Below are 27,140 nucleotides of genomic sequence, written 5' to 3'. Positions count from 1 at the left end.
ATATATATATATATATATATATATATATATATATACACACACACACACACACACACACACACACACACACACACACACACACACACACACACACACACACACACACACACACACACACACACACACACACACACACACACACACACACACACACACACACACAAAGACACGCATACACAGCATTTTTAGATTCATAGATTCATAGACTGTTATTAGGCCAATGACCTGGGGGGGACCTTTGTAAGCCTAGCCAAGTTTTCCTGAAAGAATAATGATGTTGTGTATACAAATAATACATCTGAGGGTTAGTCAGGCATTTATAAGCTATGTCCATAAGGGACATGGGTGTCAGGCATTGCGTAAATTTCCTATTCCCCACCCACTGGTCTAGGTTGCACTTAAACTGGGTAATTGACAAATTCAGCTTCACATGAATGGGAAGCCTATTTCATAGGAGGGGCAATCTCTAGGACACATATCTATCTCTCCAACATGTTCTGTTTAAGCCACAGGCAAAATTCAGGCCCTAGACCTTGCATTTCTGGTACTCTTTCACTTACGGATATGTAGGTGTTCCATAAGTGTGGAGTTTGCAGATGCCTTGTAAGCCAGGCATAGATCACCCCTCAGCTATCTAAAGGAGACTGAGTAGAGGGAAAGGGCTTTAAGGTGCTCTGCATAAGGCAGGTTTGTTACACCTTGTATTCTTTTTGAACATCTGAGATCACTCTAGTTGCAGCATATACCTGATCAGGTACATACAGGTCTGATGAGAGCAGAGAATAGTGGGATAATGACCTATTTGGACCTAGATGCCATGCCATTACTTATAAGTTGTGCAACATAAAAGGATTTCCTCACCACTGTGGCCACGTGGTGGTCGAAGAAATATAATACACTTAACAACCTGGCTATAAAAAAAACTTAAATCTATCTGAAATGTATCTTTAGAAATGAAAGGACACATAGATCCATGACAGCACCTTCAAAGAATGAAAACTCACCCTCATGTTTGGTTATAGATAAGTTTATGTATAGTTTAGAAAAAGAACAAATACTAAAAACAGCATGGTCCAACACACCTAGTAAAATAGGTGAACATGTAGTCAGATTAAAAGAAAATCCTGCTTACAACTAATTAAATAACTTAAAAAGAACAATATTAAAGCCACTTTGGCGTTTCCTACAAAGATCAAATTATTTCTTTCTGAAGGAACTAAAATGTTTGACACACTGGAGGAGGCATCCATTTTTGTTAACAAAAATAAAATCCTTAATAATAATGACCTGTTTAAATATCAAGTTTCACCTTTTGACCATTTTATGGTGACATTAGATATTGCGTCCTTATATGCAAATATACCTTATTGTGAAGGTCTAGAACTCACTAGACAACTTCTTTACAAATACACTTTTTTGGATAAAAATAAGGTAGGCACTATATGTGACCTTACTGATATTGTTTTCGAAAATATTTTTTTTATTGTAATGGGAAGATTTAGCTTCAGCAGAGAGGTGTGGCTATGCTGTCTAAAATTGCCCCTTCCTATGCCAATTTAGTTTTAAGTGCTTGGGAAGCTGATAGTTTGACTAAAATTAAAATATTTCAGAAAACTAGGTTGTACAAAAGATACACTGATGATATTTTTATCTAGCAGGGTACTAAGGCTGAACTCTACCTATTTTTGCAAGAACTTTCTGATAATATCAGTTTTTTAAAGTTTTTGTTTTCTAATGTTGGTATTAGAGTACAATTTTTGGCAGTTTAAATGTTTCTCAATAAAGATAGTTTATCATTTCAGGCCAACATTTATCATAAGCAGACCTTCAGGAACAATTTCCTGGAGTTTACTAGTCAAGAGCCATACTTTATGATGGTCAGTGTGGTGAAGGGACAACCTATTTGCCTTCCAAGAATTATTAGTGAAAATCTGATGTTTACAAAAGAGTGTAGATTTTTGAAAATTGTTTTTAGACAGGAATTATCCTGAACAACTGGTGTACAGGTTTATAGTAGAAATTGGTGAACAGAGACACACTAGGTTTCAGCCCATACTTAAAATTGGTTTCATTAAGGCCAAGTGAAAACTTTGCTGCCAAGACTTAAAACTTAGTTTTCCTTTTCCTATTAGTTTAGACATGTATCCTATCAAAAACAGTTTGATTAAAAACTGATGCATTATTCAGGGCAAACATGAATTATTTTAAGTGTTAGGTGAAGGTCCCAGTTTTTGTTACAAAAAGACTAAGACCTTAAAATTGTTTTCTTGAACACCATGAAAATTCCTTTTATCATCCTTTTGAACTTTATAATTATTGTAGAAAGAGCATATTTAAATGTGAGAATTTCATGGTGTATAAATGCATTCATCAATGTGTTAGTTGTACTTTTAAATATTGTAAATACACAATTAATCTTTCTGGATATTGTAATTGTAACACTAGTCATGTAGTTTATTTAGGGTTTTGTGATTATGGTTTTAATTTTTACATAGGTATTACTGCTCAAAAATGTTCTGATCAGATAAAGGAACATTGTTTAGCTATTAAAATTGTGATCAGACTAATGTTTTAGCAAAACACAGTTTACGTTGCTCTGGATTTAAATGTTTTAAGTTTTTTTGCTTTAGAACATGTGACAGACTTTGTAGGTAATGTTGATACTTTACTCAAAATGCATGAACTCAGGTGGCAATTGTTTTTGAATGCTGACGTCATTCTGGGTCTTAATGATTGTTTGAATATAAAATGTGTGTTAAGATGGTATCATTAGGAAGTCATATCAGCCTTTCTGATATGAATTTTTAGGCTTTTTTACTATTGGTTGTTATTTAATATATAGTGAGGTATGCATTTTGTTGTTCATTTGTTTTCTGAATAAGTTCAAATAATAAATTATATGAAAGTGCTAAGTTTCATTGTTCAGTTTGTCATTCTTCCTACAGTCTGAGAAGTTGTTTTTTTCCTAAATATTAAAAACAGCATGGTCCAGCACACCTAGTAAAATAGGTGAACAATGTAGTCAGATTTGACAATGATTATTCCAGTAAGTAATGAGTAGAAGAAAACTCTGCTTACTAATGATTAAAGAACTTAAAAATAACAATATTTAAGCCATTTTTGTGTTCCCTGCAAAGATCAAATAATTTTTTCTGAAGGAACTAAACTATATGACACACTGGAGGAGGCATCCATTTTTGTTAACAAAAATAAATTCCTTAATAATACTGAATAAATGGATTGGAACAGTTTATTCTCTAAGAGATAGAATGAGGTGAATTCCTGGAAAACTGCTTCTAAAATTAAAAAGCTTAAAATAAGTGACTTTTTTTTCTGATTGTAGGACTTTTATTTTCTGAAACAATAGAGTTACACTTTAAGTAAAACATTTGTATTGGACTTTAAGCTTCAAAACATATGTAAGTATGTATTTATATTTTAAGTTAAAGCATTTGTCATGATAAGGAATATAACTGGTTATTTTACTTTTTTACTATACAGTGAACAAGTTAATATATTTAATTTAACTAAACTTATAAATGTATTTCTAAACGCTAAACACATTATAAGAAATAAAATTGGTAACCTTTAGAAAATATAAGTTAAGAATTGTATTTTATTTGTTTAACTTTGCTTAGTATGTGCATTGCTGGGTTAACTAAAAGTCAGATATAAGTAGTATGCTAATTAGATGTTTTAAAGTGCTGACAATTTAGCTTTGTTCCTGTATAATACATTGCTTTCACAAGTCATTTTTGAAGCAATTAACACTTAAAAAAAACCTCAAGAACAAACAAATGTTACAGTTGTATGAAAATGTTGATTCTTGCTTGCCTTGCTTCCCATCTACTCCTCAAGCTGTTAATCCCGGTTGAATTTCATCACCGATGTCTGTGAAAATAGGAAGGAACTTTTTTAAAGTATGTATGTGAGAAATCTACTCAAAATAACATCTTTCCTTTTTAAAAAGTATTCATTTAAAATTGAAGAGTTGGTAAATTAAACACGACAGTAATGTTTTATATTTTATTGCTTCTGACATATAATTTGCTTACATTTTGCTGAATGTTAATAGCTTATGCTGTAGTGTTATTAACTCTAACTGTATGTGTTAATGGGAAGAAGTGAATTAGATGTTTGTTACTGATTAGAACAGTTTAAAAGAATTAAGAAGAATGAGAATCTTACAGAGGAAATTAGCAGCTGCTGTGTGCTGTAAGTTGTCATTTTCACATGCATTAATCAAGTTCTAATGTGTCGGGATGTGAAACTTATATCAGAACAGCAGGTCACAATGTCTAAAAACACACATTCAAATTAAACAAACATGAAACATGAATTATTTTATATGTAGTCAAGATTGCTTGCAATACTAGAATTAATAAGAAGAGTAAATTCTTAAGAATAATATGCAAATGTACAAGGAATTAAACATCTACTATGTAAAATGAATAAAATAGCAGTATCAGTAAGTTAAGAAAAATATATATGTACTGTAATTTCTAATAGAGAGCTGATGATTAAATAGCTATTTGTTGGGAGCTTTTAGAAATACAAGTTATATAGAATAAGGTAGAATAACAGTGGGCAAATAAGACAGAAAATAAATTTAAATAAACTGCTTATAAGAAAGATATATATTACATGTACTTGCATTTGGCAGAAATGTGAATGTACAAGATCTCATATAATTTACATAGAAAATCATATACAAATATTTGAAAAATACTCTAAAAGTTAAAATGTGAAGCTTGGTCATGTCAATGTTGAAGCTTTTTGCATATTGCATATTATTAGATTCACTAAGACTACCTGAAAAAATGAATTTCATAAGCCAGGGCTGAAATTTGAGTGTTATATTGTTGAATCAGTACATCCATTTTGATGGAAAGTAAAGTAGATTTTCAATGTGTTTGAATGTAGGAAGTGAGAATGGGATTTGAGTTAAGCACACTGTATATAGACTGCAAATGTTTGTTTTTTTTGACTCCATAGAAATAGCAATATATTCCATTTAATCTCATTAATGTACATATTTTTATGAATTAATTTAATAATCTAAAGGATTTTTAAATGTTTTGATATTTGTCATATTAAGTGTATTACACAATTGTAAGATATAGAAATGTGTACTTTTAAAATGAATTCAGAGCTTTTGTTAGATCTATAATATATATATGCATTGATTTTCCTCTTGTATAATAGCTTAGTATGATAAGATTACCTGTCACCTATAATTCATAGATATCTTTATTTCTTCAGGTCCCACTTTGTTCTACTTATTTATTTAGAGATTTAATTTAGAGATTTAGTTATAATAATGTTGAATGAGTGAATAATTTCTGAATATTTAATGGATAATTTATACTACTATTATATAAATAGGTATATAGTACACTGTTGCTTGGATTATTAAATGTTTGTGTTTAATAGAAGAGGATTATTCAACTTTTATGTAGTAATGAGGAATAGTTTTAAATAAAATATATAACTAAATTAAATGTCTGTTATTGTTAATTTATATATAATGTTATATTAATTATTTGTAAGTCACAGTAGCTTTTAATTAGTTTTTGATGAATTTTTAGGTATTGGTAAGTAGAGAGATGGTATAGTAGTTTGCCTGTTTGATAGGCAAACTAGGAACTTTGGTATATATGGTAGATTGTGTTTTATTAGCAATATATACAGTTGCAGTAGCAGACTTGTTTCTGTTTTTGTTATCTATGAGTTTTCCTAGTTCATTTTGTAGAAAGGAAGAATTCAAAATAATGTGGAATGTTTAGATACTGTTGGGGGAATGCATTAGACTCTTATATGTTATTAAATTAATATGGTGGATAAATGTGACATTATCTTTTAAAATAAATATTTTCAAATATACATTATGGATAGTTTTAATCTGTTATATATTAATGTAAATTGCTTAAATAATGGCAACAAAAGGAAATCATTAATGAGATATGTAAAATTAAATACAGGAAACATTATATTCTTGTAAGAGACTCACTTAATAGATAGTACAATACAATAGTTCCGAAATGTTATTAACTGCTATACTTTGGAGGAAATCTACTGTAATGCCTAAAGTCATAGAATCCATTATTGATCCCAAAAGAATGCATACATTTGCAATAATTAAATATAGTGGCAAACTCAATACACTAGCTTATTTTTACTGGATTCCTGTAATAAGTGCAAGAGTATCTAAAGGTCACTTAAACTTATTACAAAGTCATTTGAAAGGTAGTATAATTTTAGCAGGTGATTTAAACTGCATATCTTGTATAGAATATACATGTGAACAAAAGAAAACTAAAAGTCTGTCATCAGCTAAAACACTAAACAGATGGTTAATTTAGCTGATTTAATAGTGAAAGCAGAATATAAGTCCTTGTTCTTCACTCATTATTCTTTTGCACATGGGATGCAAACTAGAATTGACAGGATTTATGCCTCTATAGATGTACGTAATAAAGTGAATTATCTTATAAATATTCATTGTCCTTTATCTGATTATAATGCATTAAGTACTACTATATTGATGGATATAAGGACATTTCAGACTATTTATAGAATCCCACTATATACGATGAAATTAATTTAAGAGTTACCTTAAGGAACACATTGAGAATTTATCATCTTTAAATAATAATGGTCAGGTTAGTAAAATCATATTATGGGACTCCTTAAAATGCATATTACATATAGAATGGGAAGATGGCTAGCAATAAAATGAAAGAGTGGTATAAGAAGTTAGAAATGCAAGATGAAATGCAAAAAGTGAGATTTGAACAACAAAGAAATTAGGTAATACGGAAGTCATTAAAATGATGTCAAAATATCAAACAGTTTTAATGCATAAAGTGGAGATAGCTTTAAAAAATAAAATTGCACAGTTGTGTGATGACTTAAAAAATCTACATAGATTAGCTAATAGAAGTAAGATGCAAAATAAAAATGCACAAATCAATATCCAAAATCCTCACACAAATAAGCTTACTTCAGACATAGGAGAAATGCTTAATAATTTTTAAAAATTCCATAATAATCTCAATAAAGATAAAAAAATTGATAAACGTTTAAAGAAAAATGTTACTTATAAACTTAATGACCAACAAATATCCCTGTTGAATAAGACTATTGCTCTAATAACAGAAGTTAAAGAAGCTTTAAAAAAGGAAAATGGGAAAGGTCCAGGGTTAGATCGTTTAAGTATGAAATTATGTAGTCTTCTTCAGTTAAACATTTAGAATTACTGAGTGAAATTTTCAGGATAATCCAGAGTGATAAATAATTCTTCCCTTCATGAAAATCTCACATATACTTAAGTAAGGAAAGGATAATAAGCTAGTTATCTCATATAGACTTATTTCATTATTAAATGTGGACTATAAAATATTTACTTCCACCTTTGCTACAAGATTAAGAGATATAGAAGATCAGTTAATTAATAAAGATGAAATAGGATTTATAGTCAGTAAATAAATGTATAATATAAACAGAGTAGTAGCTACCTTTGATTTAGCAAAAGGAATGAACAAGAAATTGTCCCTAGTTAGCTTAGATGTCAAGAGAGCTTTTGATTCTGTAAATTGGAACTACTTGATTAAAACTTTAGAAGTGTTAGCATTTCCACAACAATTTATTGGAATATTAAAGAAACTGTATAGCGAATCCAAAGCATATGTTAACATTGGATCTTACATTTCTCAAGGATTCACTTTAAACAAAGGCAAAAAGCAAGGGTGTCCCTTGGACCCTCTACTATTTGAATTAACTATCAAACCCTTAGCTAATAGTGTAAGAAGCAATAACAAAATTGAAGGATTTTCACTTAACAGGGATTGTCAATCTAAAATACATTTTTCTTGCAGATGACATTTTACTAAGTATAGGAAATTTAAATTATTCAATTGAAGAAATCGATGTGGAAGTTGAAAAGTTTCAATAAGTATTGCTGCTGAAATGTAATAATAACAAAACAGAAACTTTAGTGTTAAATCAATTAATAGATAGTAAGTTTAAAGGTAAATATGAATATAATTGGGCAAAAAAGAATTAAAATATTAAGGAATAAAAATCTGTCAAGATGTGAATAAGATTATTAATAATAATTTTGAAAAAATAATTGAAGAAATGTTACTTCTTATTAAAAAATGGAATGGATGTTTTTTTTTACTTTTTAGGATAGATTAGTACTTATTAAAATGATCATATTACCCAAGATTATATATATTTCATTCCATAGCTTGAATACCTGCCAAAAGAAGCTTTTAATTGTGCTTATTGTGAATATGTAGGTGAGTCAAGGTTTTTTAAGCACCCAGGGTCAAGACATCTATAGTAATTGAGGGCCATAGCCAACTGTAACACTAAGAACATGGTTTATGTTGCACATTGTGTTATTTGTTTTAAATTCTATGTGGGAAACACCAACCATCATCTCAGGGAACATGTGAGGGACCATCCCTATTGCAGAGAGTATGATTACAGTGTCCTAGCTAAACACACATTATCTGCAGGAGAACAACATGTATTCCTTTTTCAAGTCTTACACATTCAGACTGAGAGCATTAGGGTGGGAGATCATGTTAATAGAACTGAGATAGTAGAACTTCAATGGATTTTAAGGTTAGGGGCACATAGGGGGCATGGGTTGAATGACTCTGTCCCACTTAAACCTATATTGAAGTCTGTACAATTAAAATGAGTGGTGTTTTTGTAATGTTCCTTTAAATTTGTACTCACAGTTTGTTCAATGTTTTTGGATGGCTGTTTAAGAAATGTGATTTGTTCAATTTAAATGTAATGTGTGTATTTAAACTGTTTTTTATATAGTTGTTTTTTTGTCTGAGGAAGCAATGTTGATCATTGCGAAAGCACTTACACAGTTCTAATAAACTCTGTTGGAATTATTTGGAAATGTATAAGCCTTCTGTTCCACTTGGGTTTTGCTAAATTCTTATAAGTTTAACAAATATGATAAATTAGAAATATGTAACAATCCTTCCATCTCGTTAATAAAATTTACCTTAGAAGGAAATTAATTTCAAACTTGAGACTATGCATATATGAAATAAATTCTTAAAACAGTTAAGAAATATTTTTTTAAATTCCATTAATATCAAAATGGAATTTTTTGTGCTTTCCCATTGCATGCATGTCTAGATTTAAAGAAACTCAGAACAATGTTAAAACTGATTTACTAAAAAGGAATAGATTAGTGTTATAGTCTGATTGTTTTGAAAAAGGAAAAGATAAGTCACCAGAATATTTAATGAAAGATTATAAGTTGGATGAATCTGCTAACCAATTAATATTATTCATCTGCTAGAGGCAAATTCTCAGTGTTTTTTTGCCACAAAACAAGAAATTACAATAAGTAGTCCCCACCATTATGTTGCTTTGCAAACAGTCACGCAATGGAAAATGCAATACATGCATCATTAAATTGGGCATGCTCACAATGAAGTACAGCAATTAATCACTCAGCCATCCAAAAACATAGTCACGTATCACATGTATTGAGTAAGTCATTCCAGCATGTCACCGACGCCCTTATTTTTTCATATATTTTTTTTTACGTTCTCATAGAAGGTAGGCAACACATGCCCATTGAAGTCAAACAGTCTGTAGTACTGTGAAGTTGTTACTGATGCCACAGATGAAGTCATAACACAGTTGTAAGAAAGAATATAGTCAAACACATAACCTGAGCAGTGTTTATGAATATATATGGGCTGCCGTAAAAGGAGTGTATCAGCTGGGGGATCAAAGCACTGCACCTGTGACAGTGTTATCACTGTGGAACATTTGACACATCAACATCTGTTGAATAAGCCATTCTTGCCTGTTACCACTACCAGATTCAAACATCTGCCATCAGTGTCAACATTTTCTGGACTTGCACACTAACTGATGATGCCACACAAGAAATTATACCTGTCAAAAAGCATATAGTTGAAGGGATTATTTGAGCATTGCTCTGGAATGTCAAAAGGTATGAAAACAAGTGAGGGATCAAAACTCTCTCCCTGCATAAATGTCACCCCGAGGTAGAATTGTATGCAATCATATCTACCATGTGAAACAATCCTGTAGATTGACATTTGTGTTTTAACACACTTATAGGAGGTACACACTGCTGAATTTGAGCAACTTTTTCTATTTTAACAACAGGACATGCTACTGAAATCTACTGCAACCACAGTTTAAAAAAAAAAATACAAGGTCGCTTTTATTTCTTAGTTAGCTTTTTCCCCTGTGGTCCTATTTATTCAGAACTGGTAGCATGAACTTGAGTTGGCATTCCTACCCCTCATATGGTTGGACCCCCTCGAGGTGCCTTAATTATATGATTTAGTATATGTCCCCAGACAGTCGCTATCCTGCATGGTTCGCCCTCATACAGCATTAATCAGCTCTGCATCCCCCAGCACATTGTACTAGTTCTCCGCCTGGCTGGCAGGATTGTCAGACCTTACTGCTATATCATATTACAAGATCAAGCTCATGTTTATTTCAGGCCTCTCTTTAATCATGTGTACAGTCAACTCCAGCTGGTTATTCACATGAATCATAGATTATAGGAGGTTACTAGGCTAATGGCCTGGAGCCCTTACAAGCCTAGCCAAAAGTTTATCCTCAAAAAGAAACCTTATTCAGCACCTGTTGCCCCTGTCAGTGAGGGACACAGGTGGAACCACTGGGACAAATTTGTGGTTCCCCTCCACTCATCGAGGTTGTGCTTGAACAGGGTCAGTGAAGTGCTCTATTTGATTTGTATGGGAAGTCTATTCCAGAGATGGGGCAGCCTCTGGGAGACAAACTTGTCTCTCCAGCAGGTTTTGTTCATGTCGCATATTAGATTCAGGCCTTTTGATGGGTAATGCATGAGGAGTTAGAATTATGGATATGGAGCATCTCTAGTAGGACAGGGTCCGTGATTGCCTTGTAGGCGAGACACAGATCACCTCTGAGCAATCTATATGAAACCAAGTAGACTGATAATGATCTGTGCCTGTCCACATAGGACAGGTGTTGAAGGCCATGGATTTTCTTTGTGAGGTATTTCTGTGGCCTTTCCAGTTAGTGCAGATGTTTGGAGAGTTACATACCAAATGGGGCATTATACTCAATGATTGGTCTAATGAGGGAGGAGTATAGAGAGGCAATAACCTCCTTTTTTCTGGAAGCAATCCCTTTACTTATGAGATGAACCAAGTAAAAGGCTTTTCTGACCACTGCCACTACATGATAGTTGAATGTGAGATTGTTGTCAACCTGAGTACCCAGGTCTCTCACCACAGGTTGTGTGCTTAGGGGGTTGCATTGATGTGGTAATCAGTAGGGGCCATGTTTTTACCGAATGGTATGATAATACATTTGCTCATATAGTGCATTGGCGTACTGTTCAGCATAGTTGTCTGCATCCTGTGGGGGGGGGTGAAGCTACTGCTACCCTCCTTTATGAGGTTGTAATCAGCTTTTGAGAAGTTTCCTAGCTTGATTATGGTTGAGGGGAGGTTGGGTGGGATAAAAACTTCAAATGAGTCAGACTGATGATCTGATCTCACCAGGGAAGAACATACTATGAGAGTGGTGCAGCAGTCACCCATGTTGGTGAGAACCAAGTCCAGAATGTTATCTCCCCTTGTAGGGGATGAGACGAGCTGGTCTAGTGTGCTAGAACTGATGAAGTCAAGGAATCATTGCATGAGTGCATTAGTGCAAGAATAGTTCATCCAGTCTATGGTGGGGTAGATGAAGTCACCAAGGATCAGGTTGTTAGGGGGTACCTTGATGGAGTCAAGTAGGTCCAGGTTAGAGGAGTGGGTGTCATGAGTCATGGAGGGGGGTCTATAGCTGGCTATAACTTGGATGGGTGTCTTGCCAACTGTCAGTTGCACCTGGAGTAGTTCCAATGCGTCATGTTGGTGATCCAGACTGGAGGTGTGCTTGCCCTTAATGAAGATAGAGACTCCACCACACTTAGTCTTGGAATGTGTGGAATGAGGTATTGCCTGGGAAGGCAGGGGTGTCCTCTGAAGCCCTGAACCAAGTTTCCATGACCACACAGACATTGGCATTTTCCAGTGCAAGGAAAGCCTCCAGTGGGTGCATTTTCAGGTTAAGGCTCCTAGCGTTAAGCAGCATGACCTTCAATTTACATTTTGACAATTTTTTTTATGTTGGAAGACTTGACTTTGGTGCATTGTCTAAAAAAGGCACAATGGGGAAGGCAAGAACCTTGGCCAGGATCCAGAATCCCAGGGGGTGACAGGTGGAGGCCATCTCTGGCAAAGCATCGTGGCCTGTCAACCATGCCATTGCAGGCAGACTGATATTGGATCCCCTTGGAATGACACCAGAAAGTAAGTCAATTGTTGAAGTCGGTTATTTTTTGTTGGTATTGTGGTATCATTCTTGGTGAAAGTAGGATGCTGCCTGGGGCTTGGGTCATACCTGCCTGGGACACATACTCTGAGATGTCAATCATGTCTCTCTTCGTATAGTCCAGGGAAGTACATCTCAAGTCATTCACACCAACATGTACAATGACAGAGTCATACTTGTACTTGTTGTGGAGAGACTTAAGTGTGTGCATGATGTGGAGGATTCTGGCACCAGACAGACAGACCACTGACCGTGACCTTTCACTTGTCGAGCCTGCTGAGGGGGGCAGCGATGTGTCTCACAACAGAGATGCCAATGTCTAGTATGCTTGGTTTATTGTTATGCCTTGTGGACTGTGTTGGTTTATTGTTTTGTCTTATGGAGTGTATTTGTGAGACACTGGTAGGTTTATCTTTTATCTTTTTTAATATTTTTACTTTTATTTGGATGTTTTAATTTGGTTGTTTACATTATCACACTCAAATTGTCAAGTCATCTTTGTATCTCTATTTTAGGGTAGGTCATGAAGTTCTTATGCTTGCTTTTGCTATCCCTACTGGGGTTTTATTATTTATTTTTTATTATTTTTTGATTACTATTATATGTTGTTGTCCTCCTGGGACAGCGCTTTACATCTATTGATTCCCCTTTTTTCTATTTCTTCCATTTGTATAGTTTTTTAGTTTCTATGCTTTATTGTTATTCCTATTTTTAATTCTATTTTTATTTCTTCCTTTTTTCCTGCTCCTGTTAGGATGCTCGATTCTACTTTGTTGTAAGCATTTGACATTGACATAGCCCCAGTTATGTTTACTTCCCGTGGTTCCCAGGGCTTCTGCTAGATGATTCATAAAGACCATCACTGTATTTTTATCTATACAAAACCACCACATTGCTAGACTTATAGGGGCACCTTCAATCGGTCTCCACATACTCCCACCTCATTGGTGGGTTTCCCTCCAGCTTCCACTGGGCATTCTTTTCCATAGCTCTTGGCCTATAGCATCGCTCTCCCATCTTTTCATAATTTGTAGCCCCTTGACCATGGTCATTGGCTGCTTCTCCATATCCACCGGCTAGTCAGGGCACATTTCCCTCTGTCCTATTAACTTTAAAGTTCCCTTTATTGATAGAGCTACACCACCACTGTCACCTTGTTCTTATTAATTTGAGGCCAAACAAAGTCACTCTTTTTCATCCCCCTCCCCATAACCTTTTAGTCCTTTCACCAGACTTATGCTATTCTGTTTAGCCCTTTCCCTACTCAACAAAATTAGATCTGTTTAATGTACTAAGGCTGGGTTTAAAGCCTAGACATTCCTTGATCACATGCCACATCTTGTTAGCATAACCCCTCTCCATATAGTGCAGTTTTCTATTGTTTTTTTTAAACAACATCCAGAACATATTTTTTTCACACATGCCATATGTCAGTCTAGAGTCCTGGCATTGACTTTATATTATGGTGTTATATTTTGGTGTTATTTTTATATTTTAGTGTTATAGGTATTGTATTCTGCTCGCATGTTTATCTGCTCATAGATATTCCATAGGCAGATCTGATGAAGCTTCTGCGAAAACGTTTTACACTTTTATAGTTATTTTAAATGGTTGTTTGACTGTTTTTGATTGGTTGTTCATTATAATTCTAGTCAGTCATAAGGTAACTCCCCATTTGGCTGGCACAACATACTGCTTCACAATCATATTGGTTGTCTTGGTGGGGACCTCATTGGATGCTTACATTTTGAGCCTATCCAATTAAATTCCTTACTTTCTCCACACTCGCTGTATCTTGTACCACAATTGTTTTTAACCTACCACTAAATGGTATATATTGACAAACATGAAGCATTTACTGTTAATGAACAAGCCCTCATCTACCTATCTCAATAAAATTTGATTTCAAATCTAGACAAAAACCGAGCGTTTTTCTTGGATTACTTCACCTGCACTCGCATACTATATCTGTGTTAGCAAGGAGCGCTATGAGATAGACACTCTGTGCTGTTATCTAACACTCAAAAGAAGGGTCACAGCATAAATAAATGGACCGTTCAACAAAAAAAGTATAAAAATAATCCGCAGCAGCATACAATGGACCAAACAATGGTCAAGGAAGCAAAATCAAGCAAGTGAAAATCCAGTTTATTAAAAGGTTAGCGCTTTTATAGTGTTAAACACCACTTCTTGAGACCATATCATCACATCAGTACAAAGCAAACATATACTATTCTTAATTAAACAGCAACCATTCAGAGTAAAACAATAAAGCAATTAGCTAACTCATCAATTACTAGATGTTCTAAAAGCAACATAGCCATAAACAAACCATAACAGTTTAGCTAGTGTCATGCATGCCATAAATAACTCTAATAATTTGTTAAAAAATGTTAAAAAATAATTACATAAAAAACAATTGTCTAAGCACTTGATTTTTCATAAAAAATCGTTTATGTTCTTGTCACCTTTCAAGGATATTTCTTTTAAGAATATTCCTTTTGTAGAAATACACTTTTTATGAAAAATCAAAGTATTTAGACTGCAGTATCTTTTCATTACAGGTTCATCACTCACCTTTGATACTGGTCCTAAGAACGGCCTAGCCTGGGGTTGCCTATGTCTGATGCTCACAGTAGCCAGCCATTTCATGGGTAAGCAAAGTCTAGTTTGGTTGTATGCATCAATTTTACCTTTTCTATCTGCTTAGCTCTTAATTTAATTAAGTGGTGAGTGTATGTGCAATTTGTTGCCTCTTATCCAGTCCTGTGGCATATTGTACACACCTCCATCTGCCATGATCATCCCCAGTTGCTGGTTCCTCATATGACACCCCTGCTGTGTCAGCTGCCACTGCATGCTATGCTGGGAACTGCAGTCCCTGTTGTAGGGCACCCTGCTGCAACTGTTTTCTAAGTATAGTATTATGTAATGTAGCACACAGTCAGCATTTTGGCAGAGTTGGTGGGGTCATATTGCAGGGCACGTCCAGATATATCCAGGCAGCAGATCCATGATTTGAGCAGCCCAAATAAATGTTCTATTATATTTCTAGAATGTGCACCTGCAGTGTTGGAACCTTGCTCACTAGGTTTGTGTGGGTTTCTCAGAGGTGTCATGAGCTAATATTCTAGTTCATATCCTGCATTCCCAACAACCTGAAGTCATCCCTTGAAAATCTTAGGTACAGATCACAGGTGTGCCATAACGTGGGAGTTGTGAAAACTGCCTGAGTGGTTTGTACTCACATTATAGATAGTGCCTTGTCTGTTACAAACCACCTGATAGTTGATAGAGTGATAATCTTTTATATTCACGCACCTCTCCCAGTTTACCAGGTGGGGCTTTTATTTGAATGCAGCTGCAGTCTATCACCCCCAGTACCTCAGGGAAATGGACTATGGTATAAAAATTGTACATGGTGGTAGCACTTTCCTCTGGAGTATGTGGAAACCAGATATGCTCTCCCACATGTTGCAGCATTGCATTGTAGAAATGTTGGAGTATCCTTGAGGCAGAGACCTTTGAAACTCTCACTGTGTTCACTGTACATAGGTTCATAGGTAGGTACTAGGCTATCTGCCCAAGGGCCTAAGTAAGCCTAGCCAACAAGGTTCCCTGGCTTATGCCACCCAAGAAAGTTATTTTCCTGTGCCCCTGTCGAGCAGTGCCACAGAAGTGATCCCTGGGGTGTATTTCCTATTTCCCATCCGCTCATCAAGATTTTTCTTGAAGAGTGGTAATGAGCAACTTTGCTTGACATAGATGAGTAGCTTGTTCCAGAGTATGGGAGGTCTCTGGGACAGGAATCTACCCTTCAGCATGTTCTGTTTATTGTTTTGACAAGGTTTCGGTCCCTAGAGTGTGTAGCTTGGAGGGATTGGGATTTCTTTAGGTGTAGCATGTCCAACAGCTCTGGGTTTGACATAGCTTTATATGTCAAGCAAAGATCACCTCTTAGTAGGCGATATGCTATGGAGTAAAGCTGAAGTTTTTTAGATGTTCAGTGTAGGGCATCTGTTTGAGGACAGTAATCCTCTTTGTGAAGTACTTCTGTGGCCTTTCCACCTGCTGCAGATGTCTTGTGAGGTACATTCCAAAAGGGGCATTGTACTCTATAATGGGTCTAATGAGTGTCGAGTAGAGGGGAACAATGACCTCTTTTTTTCATGGATGAGAACCCTTTTGTGATGAGGTGTCCCACGTAGAAGGATTTCCTGACTACTGTGGCGGTGTGATTATCAAAGAAGAGACTACTGTCCTCCTGGGTCCCAAGGTCTCTTATCACACATTCAGCATTAAGTAGACTGCCGCCTATGTGGTAGTTCATGGCTATAGAGTTTTTACCAAAGGGAATGACAATGCACTTTTTGGCATTGAGTTTGAGGCCATGGCTCTGACACCAGGCATCTGTCTCAGTGAGGCCCTTCTGTAGGATGTCCACATAATTTGGGGACTTGACTATGGCTCCTACTTTACAGTCATCTGTGAACTTCATTAGCCAAAGGCCTTCTGTGTTAGCCTATACTTCAGAGAAGTAGATACCAAACAGGAGAGGTCCCAGGACTGAACCCTGTAGTACTCGAATTGTCATTGGTTTGAAGTCAGATTTGCAGTCTGCAACTTTTACAGTATGGGTTCTGTCAGTGAGCCAGTTGGCAACCCATCTTGTGATGTAGGGATTTATACCTAGTTTAGTGAGTTTAGCTATAATTCCAGAATGGGGGGATGGTGTCGAAAGCCTCGGTGAGGTCAAGATAGGCTGTGTGAACCACCTTACCCTCATCTACGGCTTTGGTGACTGCCTCAAAGAAGTCGATCAGGTGATCAGGTTCAGGAGGCATGATCTGCCTTTCACAAACCCAAACTGGGTGGGGTCCAGGGTTTGGAGGTTACCAATGTCTTTGTTTATGAGTTCTATGATGATATGTTCCATGGCCTTACAGTCAGTCAGGCTAACAGGGCGATAGTTCCCGGGATCAGTGGTGGTTCCCCCTTTGTGGAGTGGGATAACTGTTGCTGTACACAATTCAATGGGCACAAAGCCTGACATGAGGCTACGATTGAACATGGTGCTTAGGTGGGAAGCCAGTTCATTCTGAAGTTTGTGTAAAACAGCTTGGGATGTTGTCTGGTCCCATGGATGCTGCGTTTTTGGCTTTAGATAGTGCAGCTTTTACCTGTGTAGTTCTGATTACAGGGACTCTGCATTCTTCCTGTATAGATATGGGCCCTTTAGGAGGTGAGGGGGGGTAAAGTTAGCAATGAACCTCTCTGCCAAGATGTTGGCAATATCAGTTGGTTCTGTAATTTTCATGCCGTTGTGCTGTAACTCAGAGCAGATCTGGGTGTTACCATTGAGATTCTTGACATAGCTATAGAATGCTTTGTGGTTATCCCTAGAATCAGTGGTGATTTTGTTTTCATAGCCAGCTTTAGAGGATCTTATAAGGGATCTCAGCTTCTTACTGAGGCTGACCAGGGAGATCCTCCACTCATGGGATTTTACTCTCTTTTGCAACAGTTTCTTCCTTCTGTTGTAGAGTTTGTTTATGGCAGGGGACCACCAGATTGGCTTCCTTTTTTTGGAGGATAGCATCTTGCTTCTGTTTGGGATAGCATGATCCATGCACTCATGTAAGTGCTTATAGAATGCATCTGTGTAGGATTCAGCAGTCGTAACTGTATTGTCCATCTGCATGGGTGTCATGAAGTTCACCACTTCTGTTGTCTTAAGAAGCATGAAGTTGGCTTTGGAGAATTTTTTTACCATGGTTTCCTTAATGGGGGTGGGGTGGAATGTGGATATCTAGGGTGATTAGCTTATGGTCGGATCTGACTTCAGGTGTGGAACACCGGTCACTCATTTTGGTAATGACTAGGTCTAGGATATTGTTGCCCCTGGTGGGGGTGTGGATAAGTTGATCCAGGCCATTGGAATTTATGAATTCCAGAAAGTGTTGAGTGAAGAAGTTGATACATGAGTAGTTTGCCCAGTTAATGGTGGGGTAGTTGAAATCGCCCATTTTTACGGTGCTTGGTTGAACCCTAATATTTTCCACTATATCAAGAAAAGAGGAGTGGGAATCCTGAGGCATGGTGGGGGATCTGTAGCAAGCTACAATTTGGATTGCAGTTTTGCCCAGAGTTAGTTGCACTTGGATAACCTCAGATGCATTATGCTGAGCAACTAGCCTGGATGTGTGGATATCCTTAGTGAATATGGACACACCTCTGCCTTTGGTGTTCCAGTCCAGGTTAGATGGCTGAAAAGTATTGTATTAGTTATAGCCTGGTAATGCAGGGGTGCTCTCTGGAGCCTTAAACCGGGTCTCAGTCAATGCACAAATATCGATGTTCTCCATTTTAAGGAGTGCCTCGAGGGAGTGCATTTTGAGATTTAGACTTCTAGCATTGAGTAGTATTACCCTCAGTTTTTGCTTGCCTGTTCTTGTTACAGTGGTGAATTCATCATTTGAACCTTGCCTAAAAAAGGCACTATAGGGGCAGCAAGAGCCTTAGCCGGTATCTGGTATTCCAGGGGAGACAGGTGCAGGCCATCTCTGGCAAAGCATTGTGGTCTGTCGACCATGTCGTCCCAGGCAGAGAGATACTGGATCCCCTAAGAATGACACCAGAAGTTTAGCCAATTGTTGAAGTCAATCATTTTGTCCTTGTACTGTGGTATCATTCTGGGTGATGACAGGATGCTACTCAAGGCTAGGGTCATACCTGCCTGGGCTACAGGATCGGAGAGCTCTCCCATGTATCTTTTCATGTAGTCCATGGAGGTACATCTCAGATCTTTCACACCAACATGGACAATGACAGAGTCATATTTGTACTTGTTGTGGAGTAACCTTAGTGCATGGGTTATGTGGCGGATCCTGGCACCTGACAGGCAGCTGACAGTAACCTTCTGCTTGTTTAGCCTGGTGAGTGAGACATCAGTGTGACTGACTATAGAGTCACCTATGACTAGTGTGTTGGGTATGTTGTTTTGTCTTATGGGCTGTGGTTGAGTAGCACGCTGAGTCTGTGGGTTATGTGTCATTTGGGTTGTGTTGGGGGGTGGAGGTTGCTTGCGTTTCTGCTTTGGAGGTCTCTGTTGCTTGAGCATATTATTGTTGAGAGCCTCCGTGAATGTTTTTGTGTTTCTATGTGTGGATTTTGGTGGTGTAGGTTTAGTGGGACTATGTGATGAGTGCAGTGTGTGGTGCAAGTGTTTACTTTCTCCTCTTGACTGTCAAATTCAGTCTTGGTTGGAGAGAGCTTTACCTCCAGTTTGGCTAGATAAGTGCATCTCTCACAGGTTGTAGTGTTGGATGGTAGGAGGAGAGGGTTGTCTGTGTATGAGGCAATTGCTACATTGCCCCAAGATGCCCAGATTCATCAGATAGACAGGAGAGAACACTGGGAGCTGACCCTTGGACATGCCTGAATAAAAAACTATTTTCTTCTAGACAAGTGAAAAAAGTGAGTACAAGAGCTGTTTTTCTCTAAGCAAGTGAGGAAAGTAAGTACAAAAACTGTTTTCCTCCAGGTAATGAGGAAGGTTGAGTGATGTAATAAGTTGTAGCTTATTTAGTGCTTTCAACAGGTTCTGAACAAGTGCTGAGCATGAATAAGCAAATTCAAATGCTAAAACTAAGAATCTGTATCTGAACTAGACTAGTTACAGGAAAGAAACAAGTGCAAATGTTAGCTTTTAAATCAGAAAGTTGAGAGAGATGGAAAAATTGCCCAAACGGCTAATAACTACAATTTCTGGGCCATCACTAAAAAGTTTCTGTAGCTAAAATACTAAGAGCTAAACATACGTCAGTACCCACTGGGCTGGGTTCTCTCTGATTTCTATGTGGGCTCAGATGGGGCTGGCAGATGCCAACAGTTTCCATTATAGTGTCCCTCTCCACCCTGTTGCACTGTAGTATTTTAATTTCATGTGGCCTATGGCATGTCAGACATGGTCCAGCATGTCTTAGAATTCAGAGCTAAAGCAAGAACAATATGTTTGTGCTTGTTTTATAAGTTTTTGAATCACTCTGCCATAATTTTTTTGCTTCATTAGTATAAAGCATAGCTAATTATATGGCTATTAACATATTCTACTGTGAAACCTTGTTTTATAGGCAGCTGTGATATGTACTGCTGTTTCCTGAACTACAAACTGCATGGTCATTGGTGCTTGTCATGCATGAGAGCTTAGTGTGGTGGGCAGGCATTTGTGATTCCAACCAATTAATAATCCTTTTTTCCTTTTATGTATCTGAAAACCTGCCAGTTTACAAGTAGTTATCCAGCCAGATGTAATACTGTGACCAAATTAAAACTAGTTTTATCTACATTCCTAAATATGACAGCAATACAAACATTATGACATAAAAGTCTTAACTATGGCCAAGTTGACCTGGGAATGATTAGTGAGTCATTCAGGTGTCTAGGTGCTGGCAGGGAGGGTGAGTCTACCAACCCAACCAGAGGGGAGGGTGTTTGTTGAAGATGCTCCCTCAGGGGAGGCATGAGAAGAGTTTCCCCCAGACATTGTCAATAAATGAAGGTATGGGGACAGAGAAAGATGGGTAGGTTAGAATAATAACCTCCCATTAATGGCAGAAGCAATCGCTGGCACCAACCTCGGGACACCCATAAGATCCACTCGCCCCCAGCTCAATAGGAGAAGTCCAGATGATGAAGGAGGAGCAGGTAGGCCTGGCAATAGATAAAGGCAATGAGGCAGCTAGAATAAAAGAATCAGAGAGGAAGGAGAAAAGCATACTAATACTAATACTGATACTACTACTAATACTAATACTAATACTAATACTAATACTAATACTAATACTAATATTAATAGTAGTACTACTGCTACTAGTACTAGTAATAATAATACTAATACTAATACTAATACTAATTCTAATAGTAGTACTACTGCTACTAGTACTAGTAATAATAATACTAATACTAACACTAATACTAAGGCTAGTTCCTGTTGAATAGACCTTTAGGTAGTTTGCATATATTTTCATGAATAGGATGTCTTGTGGGTGCTCTTATATTATAGATCTGATGTATTTTTCTTTTGCAGTGTCACTCATTTCTAATACATTTGGTATTATAGTGTGGAGTATGTTAGAACTTGTTAATTTTTTAGATTAGTTATTTTTTAACTAGTTTACTTTAGTTGGATTAGTTAGCTAGAACTGGATCCATTCTGCTAGTAATGAACCTCAGGATTCAGCAAGCTCTGCACAGTGTGCAGGAATAGTGCAAGAGCTGCTGCATGCAATATGGCCAACAAGCGATCCCGGAATGAGCTCCTTGGATGTGCACGAGTGCTCCTGCACTACTCCTGCACGGACACAGCTCCTGTATGCTAATTACCCCATTTGCAGGTGAAAACCATGCAAATGAGGTGAATTAGAGATCCAGGAAGCAGGCAGGCATCTGTGCAGGAATAGTGTAACCTGCAGAAATGTATTTGGCTACTAACTGAATACATTTCTGCAAATTACAAAAACGGAGGCATGACAGCACCAAAGAAAGCATGTAACCAATGTAGTAGGCATGCCAATGGCCAAATATATGGCCCTTGACATGGTAAATACTTGCAAAATTATAAAAAATAACTTTTATTCTTTTTGGCTGATTTCAGCCGTTTAAGCGTAGGGCAGCGGTGCGCAAACGGGATCAGCCAGCAAATAAGAAAAAAAGTTGGAAATAAGCTTTTAAACCAAAATCAGCATTCTGCCATAATAGTCAATGGCACACATAACACAACAATACCATGGAACAGTGGTTGCTAAGGGGGAAGGCTAAGTGTCAGTTTTGTAATCATGCATTAGCAGTCAGTTTTTTTTATGCAAATGAGGGGACTGATACTGAATCACAGATTTCCCCTCACTGTTAGCTTGCACCAAACTGTGTAGGTGCAGCAACACCATGGTATAAGCCTAAGAGGTAGATGACCTCATAAGGGAAGTGTCATGCATGCCGTAGGTTTATTGGAGCTCTGTGGCCCGTGTTTGCCCTTAGCTAAGCACAGCTAAGGAAGGGGGGTATGTCTGACGCCACCTAGCAGTGTTTACATTGCCTAAATGGGTGTGCGTGCCGTGCACCAGGTTTTAAACAAAAAAACAAACAAACAAAAAACAGGAAACAGCAGCTCTGTTCACATCTGAGCACTGGGTATGGGCGGGGCACCTCAGGGCTTAAATGGGAAGGCAATGGGAAGGGAAAACAGCAGTAGGAAGGTAAACAAGGGAACTAGCATAGCTGGCAAGCAAAATGTATCAGAATCAGCCAACTACACAGGCAGCAGCCCAGCCCAACACACTATTATAAACTATGCAAACACCTTTCACTCTGTTTTTTTCCCACAAACTCTACACCACTGGTGTACACAGATGGGGAAATTTTACCTGACAAAACTAACAAAATGATAGGGGCTGCTGTCACTCTCATACATCAATATGTGGAAGAGGCTGAGGGTGGTGAGGATATGAATGCTGATGACCAACCCACAGTGAGGAGAAGGAGAAGAGAGTACAAACCCAGGGTAACCTACCAGGGGCTACATGAGCTAAGATAGTGGAGCACTATAGGGTGGACAGGGGCATTCTACTGCACATTGTTGAGCTGTGCCGGCCACGTCCCACACACAGAACCAATAGAGGGGGAACCCATCTCAGTGGATACCAAGGTATTTGTAGGCTTAAGAATACTAGCCACAGGTACCTTCCAAAGGCCAACTGGGGATATCATGGGGATCTCACAGGCATCAGCATCCAGAGTACTCTACCAGTTCCTGGATGCCATGTCAGCACATGCCAGCGAGCACATATATTTCCTCAACACAGTGAGGTGTTGACCAGCAATATGCGTCTCTTCCACCAAATAGCAGAATACCCTGAGGTAGTGGGTGCTATAGGCTGCATGCACATACACATCAAAGCACCTCACGGCAAGCGGGGTAAGATCTACATAAACAGCAAGGGCTTCCCCTCCATCAACTGCCAGGTTGTGTGTGATGCCCAGGGCATTATAATGAATGTGTGAGCTTGCAACCCTGGAAGCTATCACGACTCCCACATCTGACATATGACACAGCTGTACCAGAGATTTGCCAGTGGGGACATCCCATATGGGCACCTAGTGGGGGATGCTGGTTACACACTGGAGCCGTGGCTGATCAGAAATGCACACACACCCAAACAAGAACTCCATAATAAGGCACACACATAAATGAGAATCATAATAGAGCATGTGTTTGGGAAGCACAAAGTCATGGCTCTGGTGCCTGGACATACCCGGTGGAGCTTTGCAGTATTCTCCAGCTACATGTACACAAATTTTCCTTGTATGTGCCATGCTACACAATATGATTTTGCAGAAACATCTGCAGCAGGAACAGCATGGGGCAGGGCCACACAGCCCCCCACCATTGCCAAGGCCAGCACAGGCACAGAGTGACTCAGAGGAAGAACAACCTGAGCCTGCCCATGTAGGCAGAAGGAGGTGCCCAGTATGCCCAGGCTTTGGCAAAGAGGCAACGCGTATACACTGACACGGCAGGAACCCAGGGAATGACACCTCTCTCTGACTCGCACATACAGTAAAAGGGATGCCAAACATGACACTACCTGTACTTTACCACGTATAGGGAGTGTACTATGTGCATCTGACATAGTCAGCCCTCCAGCACCATCCTCAATACTGGCACAGCCGCAAGTAAGTCACTCTTTCTATCAATTGCTGAATGGAGTAGTATGTTCTGCTAGTTGTAGCTATGGTATGGATGTGAGCATGCAAGGGAATTGGGTGGCTGAATGGGATGGCACCAGATAGTGGACACCTATATGGGCAGCATGAAATCCATAACAAATACTGGCATCAACAAAGTAGGCAGTACTAGACAAGGTGACAAATTCCACTGCAGTACATGTGGTGGCCCAAATTTGTGTCCATAGGACACACACATGCATGTCAGTGAGGTTCACATACCCAACAACAGCCTCAACCAGCAGAACAGGTGTAGATGACCATAAAGAAAGGCTGTGCTAAGGCCTCCAATTAATGGCAATGGATATCAACCCCCTCCAGACCTACATAGACAGACTACAACAAGTCAGCCAGTTGTATGCTAGTTCTGCAGGGTAAGAAGTCTGAAACTGAAATGTAGGTCAATAAAACCTAAGATCTATACTCTACTGATATGCCTCTAGTCTGCATGATAGGTCAGAATACAAAATGAAATGGAACCCAACAGAGTACCTAAAGTACCAGTACAGTCATAGCAAATGTTTACAGTTGTCAGGTGTGCCCCCCCACAACAATCCTATGTAGAAATGCAGTAACAGTAGAGCACAGATTACCTGAGCTGGCCCAATTTACAGGATAGATTGTTGCATGTGTACAATATGCAGGGCTCTGTGTGTTAGGTTGTTGTGTGTTATACATTGTGTGGAAGTGGTCAGCATGCAGGCATGGAGGGTTGTGTCTCGGTAGCCTATGGCCAGTACTGTCGATGACAGGGCCATGTTCTGACAACTGCAGTGCCAACCACAATGCATCCCAGCAAGACCCAATTCAGCAGTTAAACATACTCATTGTTCAGATGTCAATATCTATCACCACCTGAAAGATGGACATGCCATGAATATGGGCCCAAACACAGACACAGTACACAGATAGAAGTACCCTAGACAGAGAGTGTATAATGTTTCTGTCAAATGGACACACCTTTGGAATTGTACATACAGGTTAGCAGCACATTAGTTATCTGTGTAGTGTGGAACACTGATATATTCTGGCCAATCCCTGGCAGACCACAAAAGGCACAGTTATGAAGTAATGAGGGACTGCCTATGTCCCCACACAAGGCAGCATAAGGGGAATGTCCCAGGTATATCTGTGAGTCAGCTGCAAGAAGCTTCCATATGACACATGCACTCAGCTCATCCCACCATCATCCACAGGTTTATCACAGGTCATATCCCTGCTGTTGAGAATGAGTACAGTATGACACCCACTTCTGTATGGGAATAACCACAGAATGCAGCATGCTGAAGAGGTGTCCTATGCAGGTGTGTCCCTAGCTGTAAGCAGCACCTTGCCAGCATCCAGCCCAATGGATTAATATGGACAGGAATTATTGCCATTAATACCTTGCACACTTACCCTGTCACCCCAGGGAAATCCAGTGGCTCACAGCCTGGGACTGTAGGAGTGACAGAATGCACTGGCCTGCTACAGATGGCCTGTATCACTACCAAATGCCCTACAGTTCTCTGTCAAAGGCCTGTGCTTCACCCGTACTGCCAATGTATGTTATCTCATGGGGTCCCAGCTAACAACATGACATAAATGCAAGGCCATGTCGACCAATCCCAGTAGCATGCCCACCATGTCCTACTGCATGGACTGCGGACCAACCCCTAAATAACGCTGGGATGAAGGGATAACTATAGGGATACTTCACTGATATCACTCTCATAATGTTAGGAAGAGGATAGATTAACAGAGTGGGGGGTGTAGAAGCATGGACGCCATGGAGTGTGTGAAGTCTGAAACTCTGATGTGTGCCCATACTACCTCTGCCTGCAAACCCAGTAATGGGTGGGTACAAACCCGTTCATAAACCACAATGTGAAGGGGAAATGACCAGATATATGGGCCCTGCATCTGGATAACCTGGGTGAATCTGTACAGCTGAGAGGTATGGCCATAGCAGGATATGGCCATTCTGTTATGTCTATAGATGTACAAGCAGGGGATCCTCAGCCACCACAGTACCAAGGTGCTGGACCATTTACACAGATCCATCAGCAAGTGTCTGCAGCTACCCCTCCATAATGGCATGAGTGTGCAAGAATATTTAGGCTGTGGATCATAATACTGGACACGGCTTCAGTCATCTTGTATTTCCCAGGAAATGACTGTGAGCAAATCAGTATATCTGTCAGTAGTTGATGACATAATACATCACAGTATAACACAGTACATGTTTGAATATCTCTGCTGACACCAACCAAGTAACACAAACAGCACAGACAGCAATAGTTACTGTATCCCACTATCTTTCGCCCATTATGACTCTATATTGTGAACCTATCTACAGATATCCTGCAGAAACAGGTTGCTAGCTGTAGGTGTAGAACACAAAATCCTGCACTGGAGTACAACCTAGCTGGAATGGATTCAAACACTCAGTACAGAAAATCATACTGGGCATGCTCCTACACTTAGAGAAATAAAGCCCATGTCTGACAATAAAATGCAGAAGGTTATACTGCTCATACTCCAACACTTAGAGAAATGAAGCCCATGTCTGACAACAGTGGACTATACATATCTTTCAGTCGCAGATGTCTGTGCACACACACTACATTGCACACCATTCATGCTTTGCCCACACATTGGATAGGAATACTCAGACATATCCAAGGCCAACACACTATAATAGGTCAAACATACACACAGAGATGTGGGGAAGAGAGAGGAAGACAGTGACAAAGAGATTGCCATCATGAGGCCTGTCCCACCCACCACACATCCAATTGGCCAATATCACATGATGTGCCGATGTCAATCACTGTATACATTTGTTTTTGGTAGCCCTCAGCCCTATAGTGTCTGTGGTGCTTGTGATAACTGTGTAAAATGATAGTACAAATCAGTATTCAACTAGCATTTGTATACTCAGTCCTGTCAAATGTAAAGTTGTGTGTGACTGTTATGTG

Source organism: Protopterus annectens, chromosome 3.part1 (assembly GCF_019279795.1).
Source record: "Protopterus annectens isolate FY-2018-M chromosome 3.part1, PAN1.0, whole genome shotgun sequence".
NCBI classification, from domain to species: Eukaryota; Metazoa; Chordata; order Ceratodontiformes; family Protopteridae; genus Protopterus; species Protopterus annectens.
Note: the sequence above shows the minus strand (reverse complement) of the source record.